The 7852-nt window shown below is 51.3% G+C and overlaps 1 long non-coding RNA gene across 1 annotated transcript; it reads left to right on the forward strand.

Annotated features, from left to right (window-relative positions):
* The first annotated feature begins 764 nt into the window (after window positions 1-764).
* Window positions 765-2323, forward strand: LOC113998693. The gene is made up of 2 exons (XR_003544556.2): window positions 765-966; window positions 1356-2323. It is a non-coding gene; the product is annotated as an uncharacterized LOC113998693 (long non-coding RNA).
* The last annotated feature ends 5529 nt before the right edge of the window (window positions 2324-7852 follow it).

The following is a 7852-nucleotide window of genomic DNA, read 5'->3' on the forward strand; positions in this document are numbered from 1 at the left end:
CTGGGGGTAATCTTTGTCTGTCTTCAATTTTGGGAGTCGAGTGCAGGGTTCCGAAAAGAAAGAAACAACAGCCTTACCCCAAGGAAAGAAAGCCTGGAAGCTTTGGCTTGGAGGTACAGTTGGTGGGGCAGCTTGGGCACTTCTTGGGCAGCAAGAGCTTTCTGTGGTGGCACCTTTTGTCTGGCAGGAATCTTAATTTGGATTCAATTTTGGGAGTTAGATTGGCAATTGTAGTGCAGGGCTGAAAAAAGGGAACAGCAGCCCCTTCCCTCAGGAAAAAAAGTCTGCATCCTCTGGCTTTGAGGTGCAGTTTGTGTGGCAGCCTGGGCACTTCTTGGGCAGCAAGACCTTTCTGTGGTGGCACCTTTTTGTCTGGGAGGAATGTTCATTTGTGTACAGTTTTGGGGAGGTGGGACCAGCCATTGCAGCTCAGGGCTGAAAGAAGGGAACAGCAGCCCTTTCCACCAGGAAAGAAAGCCTGGAAGCTTTGGCTGCTAGGACCAGTTGTTGGTTGTAATAGATTTTTTATTTCTTACTCTCTACTACCAGATGTAGTCTCCCGGGCAGCACAGAAGGTGAAAAAAGTAGGGAAATTTGGGCCAGGCGAGGTTTGCTGGAGCTCAGCCCAGACCCTAAGCAAGAAAGCCCAGCCCTTCCAACCAGCTCTGGGACAAGGAGGAGGCCCTGAGGTTGCTGCTGATGGGGCTGCTCTGCTCTTTCCAGAGCTGCTGCATCTGTGGCCAGAGCGGGGCCACCACCCCCTGCTGTGATGGCACAGCGGGAAGGCAGGGACACCCTGCACCTGCCCGATTCCAGGACAGAGGGAGCTCATCAGGTTTCTTTTCCCATCAGGCCACCATCATGGGAGGGCTTTAATGCATTGGCCGAGCTAGAAGAGACACACAGGCACTGGGATGCCAGTGAGTGCCTTTGTCCAGGAGGCAGGCAGGAGGCAGAGGAGGAGGGGTAAGTTGCCAAAGCTGCACCCCAGGGCTCTGCCGGGCTTGAAGCAGAAGGACCCAGGAGAAGAGCTCAGCACCTCCATGAACTCGTTTGCTTCCCCAGGCCCTGGGAACTGCTCCTGTGCTCCTCCTGTGCTGCCGAGGGCACCCACAGGCACTGCTCTGGCCTGGGGACAGCAGAACCAGATGGGAATGTGATGGCTGTGCAGTCCCGGGCACAGGGAAAAGGCAATGCACCCTGGTGATCCTGGCAGCTGGTGCCCCTGGGCCTGGCAATGGGTGTCCAGGGTTGGCTTGGCTGAGCTTGTCTGCTCCAGGAGGGCTGGGGGCACTGCTCTGGCCTATCTTGTCCCAGGTCTGGAACGATCTTGTCCCTCCTGCTTCCCCTCACAGCCTCCAGTTAAGACCCAGAGCATGTTGCTCTCATGAAGGAATCTTCTGACGACTCGACAGAATACGAGACCATCACCCCCAGTACGAGCAAACTCCATAGCAACCAACAGGCAACATCGGAGGAGACTCTGGAATCCCCCTCCCAGGAGATGAGCTGCTCCAGCCCTGACAGTCAGGTAACATTGGGGTCAACCCACAGCAGCTTCCCAGAAACTGAGGACAGCAGCTGCTCCAGCAGTCGGGGGCCTGAATGCAGGCGAAACTGCTCCCACCAGCAGGGTCAGACCCCCAGTTCATCCAGGTGCCATGCCCGGGGCCACTGTCTCCCTCCCTCCAGCATGCCTGCTGTGTCAGCAATCAGAGGCTGACCCGCACATCTTGGGCGGAAAAACTCCAGATAAATGGTTTCTGTGCCCACCAGTTCTGCCCTCCCAACAGCAAAACCAGTCCCGCCAGCCAACGGGACTGGTCAATGCAACAGGAGCCACTGGGAGGGACTGGGAGGGACTGGGTGTCATTATCTAGTTAACTAAACCAAGTCCCTTCACTATGAACCTTAGACAAGGTAAAAGGGAGGTAACTTGGTTTATGTCTTTACAGGGGCCCAATTAAGTTTTACGATTTCTTTTTCTTTTCTCTCTCCGGGTTGTGTTGACCTCAGGCTGTTTTCTTTTTATGGACCTCAAATCGTTCTCCCTTTTACCTTGTCTAAAATTTATAGTGAAGGGACTTGGTTTAGTTAACTAGATAATGACACCTTTCTGCAAAGTTGATAACTGTGCAGATAACAAGCACCCATCTGGCAGTGTCTGACCTGACAATGGGTAATGTTTTTGCTGCTCTGTAAGGAATGTATACATTTATAGAGAGAATAAATAGAGAACAAGTGTCTCCTTTCAACCCCTCCCTGATCCCCCAGCGCTGAATTTGCTTTTCTCAGATAATAAATTCTGGTTGGAAACCACCCGGCTCTGGGTTTCTGTTCCTTACAAGTGTGGATCTGAAATATTATATCAATAATTTATTTATCTCAATATACTTTTATGTAAATTATTTATTTATTTATTTATATACACGTATTATACATTTGTATATATATTATTGATATAAATTATATATCAATATATATAAATACATAAAGACATATTTATGTATTAATTTCTATACATCATTTATGTATTTAAATGGTTTATTTATTTTATATACATTTTATATACATTTTTTATACTTACATATGTTATTGATATATATTATATATCAATATATTTATATATTGATATATAAAAACATATATATAAATGTATATATTCTTTATATATTTGAATATTTATTTTTTATATATTTTATATATTTATATATTATTGATATATATTATATATCAATACATTATATATAAATATATAATTAATATATTAGTATATATTATTGATATATACCATATATCAATATATTATATAAAAATATATAAAAACATATATTAATATATATAAATGATAATAATCGGGACTGGGGAGAACTGGAAGCTTTACTGGGATCACTGGGAGCAGCCGGCTGGAGGCAGAGTGACAGCAGGGACAGGGGGGACACACGACCCCCCCAAAATCCTCACGGGGATGGGGGTGGTCCAGGCTGGGCCCGAGGCCACGGGGAGGGACTGCGGCCGCCGGCGGCTCAGGAGCTCTGTGGGGAGAGAAAAGGGGGGGACACCGGGGTGGGGGGTCCCCGGGGGGGCACAGACGCTCTGGGGGACACACGACCCCCTGGGACCCCCCTCACCTTCTGGCGCAGGTAGAAGCCGAGCCCCAGCGCCAGGGAGACGAAGGCCAAGAGGAAGCCCCGGCCCCTCCTCCGGAGCAATTCCTCAGGCTGATGGAGCCCGGCAGGGCCGGGGCCGCCGGCGGTGTCCGATCCCGGCAGGAAGCGGGGAGGGCCCGGCGGGGTCTGATAGAAATAAATCAAGGCAGAGCTCTCTCTTTCTTTTCCCCCCTGGGCAGTGACCATCAAGAGCTGTCCCTGCTTCCCAGCAGAAGCTGCACACACTTCAACAAAGTCTGTGGAAGAATCTGCTCTGTCAAAGTTGGCCCTGGGCTTTTATGCTTATCCAGGGATGGATCAGCAGTCACATATTCCCAGGCCAGTGAGCAGCTGACCTGACAAACTCTGCTTCCAAAAGCAGGATGTGTGTTGGAAGGTTGGGGAACCAGGCTGGGTTGGGCCCAATTCAACACTAAACCAACCCCTTGGCACCAGCAGTAACTCCCCCCAGAGAGCTGGCAGTGCTTGCATTCTCCCATCAGATTCTTTTCCTGCTACAAGGGGTCTGCTACCACCCTCTCCAGAAAGGGGGGGGTAACCAGGTTCTTATTAATAAATCCCTTGGGGTGGATTAGAGTGAAACGACACTGAATATTCGGTGTTTGAAAACATATAAATGTAGGGTTTATTTTAGAACAATGTTGTTTCAAAGGTAAACAGGTATGTTGCCATTTCGGGTGTTATCATCTCTATCTCTCATCTACAGCAATATGGCATAAAGAGAACCTTTAGGGAAAATGCATAAGGGAAAGGCAGGATAAGGGTAAGGGAGAGTATGGATTCCACAGTGTGTTTGGAGCTGCATCAGCTGTCAGTCCAAGATGGGCCATGTCAGAACTGGTGAGGTTGGGGGGTGAGGAGCGAGGTTGATCATCCAGGGTCAGTGTGGATCTCCTGAGGAGACACTCAGCATCAAGATCACTTGGAGAACACCTCTATCACCTCTTCTCTGAACTAAAATATATCCATAATTGAATTAAAACAAAAAAAGTACAAACTTTGAAGACTTGTTTTGAAATTGCCTTGAAGACAATTAAAGGAAGACAAAGAGATCCTGAGGGATTTCAGGATTTTAATGAGCCCCAGGGTGTGTTTGCAGCCCAGCCCATGATCCTGAGGTAGTGAGAGAAGATTGAAGCAGCTGCTGAAGAAGTCAGAAGCCAAACTGCAAGTGCCTTGAAGCATTGCTGGGCCCCACTGAGGGCAGGCACTGCCAAAGCCTCCCCAGGGACTCCTTGGAGCAGCTCCTTGGAGGCCAGGAGTGCAGGCAGACAAAGGCTCTGGGCAGGCCCCTGCAATGCTGAGCAAAGCCTGCCTTGGTTTTGTGGAGCACAAAGGCCAAGGGCTGAGCCCTAGGCCCTGGCCCAGCAGATCCTGTCCCTCCCGGCTGGCTCAGGGCTGTTTGGGGGCACTGGGATGGGAGGGGGAGGAACAACAAAGGCCCAAAACTGGGCAACCCCTGCCAGGCTGCTGAGGGAGGGGCGAGGCAGAACCCAAGTGCAGAACCTGCCAGGAAAGTGGCTTGTGGTGGCCTGAGTGGCAGAGGCAGCTGCCAGAGGCAAGGGGACAAAGGCCTGGGTGCCTTTGGGCCTTGCAGCCCTGCCAGAGCCCTTGGCCATCTCTCCTGCAGGCTGTCCTGCCCTGGCCCTGCTGCTGCTCTGGCCTTGCAGGCTGCACACACCCCTCCTGCTTTCCCACCCCCCTCCCATCATACTTCCCACTGATACAGTCGGTTACCATGGCAACCACCATACATTTCCATTGCTATCGTCATTTACCATGGAAACCATCATACATTCTTATTGCTATGGTTGGTTACCATGGCAACCATAATACATTCCCAATCCTATGGTCGGTTACCATGGCAACCATAATACATTCCCAATGCTATGGTCAGTTACCATGGCAACCATCATACATTCCCATTGCTATGGTCAGTTACCATGGCAACCATCATACATTCCCATTACTATGGTCAGTTACCATGGCAACCATCATACATTCCCATTGCTATGGTCAGTTACCATGGCAACCATCATACATTCCCATTGCTATGGTCAGTTACCATGACAACCATCATACATTCCCATTGCTATGGTCGGTTACCATGGCAGCCATCATTCATTCCTGTTGCTACGGTCAGTTACCATGGCAAACATCATACAGTTGTGTTGGAACGGTCGGTTACCATGGCAACAAGCATACCTCCCACTGGTACACTCGGTTACTATGGCAACCACCATACCTCCCACTGGTACACTCGTTTACTATGGCAACCACCATACATTCCGGTTTCTACGGTCAGTTACTACGGCAACCAGCATAGATTCAAATTGCTACAGCTAGCTACCATGGCAACCATCCCACTGCTATGGTCGGTTACCATGGCAATCACCATACCTCCCACTGGTGCAGTCGGTTACCATGTCAAGCACCATACATTCCCGTTTCTACAGTCAGTTACCATGGCAACCATTATACATTCCCATTGCTATGGGAGGTTACCATGGCAACCACCACACATTCCCATTGCAACGGTCAGTTACCATGGCAACCATCACACATTCCCATTGCAATGGTCAGTTACCATAGCAACCATCATACATTCCTATCGCTACAGTCAGTTACTATGGAAACCATCATACATTCTTATTGCTCTGGTCGCTTACCATAGCAACCACCATACATTCTAATTGCCACGGCTGGTTACCATGGCAACCACCACCACACACTCCCATTGCTACAGTCAGTTACTATAGCAACCATCATACATTCCCATTGCTATGGTCAGTTACCATGGCAACCATCATACAGTCGCGTTGCTACAGTCACTTACCATGGCAACCATCGTACATTCCCATCACTACAGTCACTTACTATGGGAACCTCTTGGTTCCCCTTGGACAGAAGCAGATGCAGATGAGCCTCCCTGTTGTCCACCAGCCTGGCAGCTGTGCTCTAAAGGCCTGTGGCCCAAGGGCTGTCTTCACCAAGACCCTGCACAAACCTCTGGGACTCTTTCCATCCTCTCGTGCTGCCTTTCCAGTGAATTCCAGGGTTATCAAAGCCAACTGGAATGGGCTCTTTGTCTCACTCCACAATGTCACCCAAACCACTCTCTCACCCTCACCCACAAAAGTTCACCCAGTTTGTTCATCCCCTAGAGCAGCTCCACAGGTCCCAGAAGCTCCTTCCTGCTAAGGACACCTCTCTCCTGCTCCTTCTCTCCTGTGTCTCCTTGGCCTTCTCTCCCAACCCATCACAGCCCTGCAACCTGGGAGCTGTCTCAGCAGGCCTGGGCTGTTATTGCCTGCAAGTGGAATGAAGAGAGACTTGGGGCTGCAGCTCCTCCTGCCTGTGCCCCACACGCAGGGCATTGGGGCCTGTCTGGCTGCAGCCCCTCAGCGGGGGCACCGGGGTAAGAACAGACTTGCAGAGGGGAAAGCTGCTCTGAAAGCCCCGAGAGCTGGGGTGGGCAGAGGCTTTGCTGACAATGGCCTTGGGGGTGGACGTGCTGGGACTCAGGCCCAGGGGGAAAATCACAGGCCTGATCCCTGAGGAGATCAGCACATGCTGCTGAAATGCTGGGGGAGAGAAGAGCCAGCAGAGGGAGGAAACAAGTGTGGACAGCCTGGGCTGATGGGATTTGGACTCGTGCCTGGCCCGGCCTTGGCTGGGCAGAGAAGGGACAGCCTTTGTGTCCCTGCAGGGCTGGGATTCACTCCCTGCCCCAAAGGCCCCCAATGTGTCTGAGGAGCCCTGGGTGGTGCCTGTCCCACAACTGCTGGGAATGGGGACGGGGTCCCTGCACAGGCCCTGTGCTGTCCATGGCAGCTGCTGCACTTGTGCTGCAGAGCCCTGGCACCTCCCCTGGCACTACAGGCCCCTCTTTGGCTGTTCAATCCAGGCTCAGCTGCCCTGAAGTAGGTTCAGCAGTGAAGGGATGTCCAGGAGACAACGGCCATTGTACTCTGAGGACCTGTAGAAAATACCCTGAGAAAGAACAGGAGAGAGACCTCTCTCCCTGTGCCACCTGACTCCATTTGGTCACCTGAACACCTCTAGGGGCTGCCCTGGACAGAAGGAACAGTGACAGGTTCCCCTGTCCTACATGTGGGCCCTTCTGCCACTGAAGTTGGCCAAAGCAGTGTCCCAGCAGCCTCCAAGGAGATCCCACAGCTGCTGCCCTGTCCCTAGGAACTGCTCCACTGGAGCCTGCAGTTCCCAGCAGGAATCTCGGTCACCTCTGGCCCCTCAGAAGGAACCAGGGCTTTGTGTCCCAGCAGGTCACTCCTGGCTTTGGTCTTCCTTCATTCCCATGGGAGCTGGGACAAGGAGTCACTGCAGGGGCCTGTTTTGGGCCCACTGAGCTGGGGCAGGAGGAATCCCAGCCCATGGGGGTTGTGGAGGGAGCTGAGTGTCCTTCTGGCCCCAGGTCTGCAGAGCCACAAGGAGACACCTCTGTTGACTCAGCTGAGTCCCTTCCCTCAGTGCAGGTGAAGGAGATCCCTCCTGGGCACTGTCTGGGTTTCCTGTCTAATGATGGGACATGAAAAGGGGACTCTTGGACTTACCTGTGTGTCTGTTTGGAGAAATGACAGTGCTGAAAGAAGTGTCTGTGCCCAGCTGAGAGAAGGCACATCATGATTTCCTTCAGCTGTGTGCCAGCAGGTTCCCCTGGA

The sequence above is a fragment of the Pipra filicauda genome, unplaced genomic scaffold (genome assembly GCF_003945595.2).
Source record: "Pipra filicauda isolate LSUMZ 115617 unplaced genomic scaffold, ASM394559v2 scaffold841_size68340_pilon, whole genome shotgun sequence".
NCBI lineage: Eukaryota > Metazoa > Chordata > Aves > Passeriformes > Pipridae > Pipra > Pipra filicauda.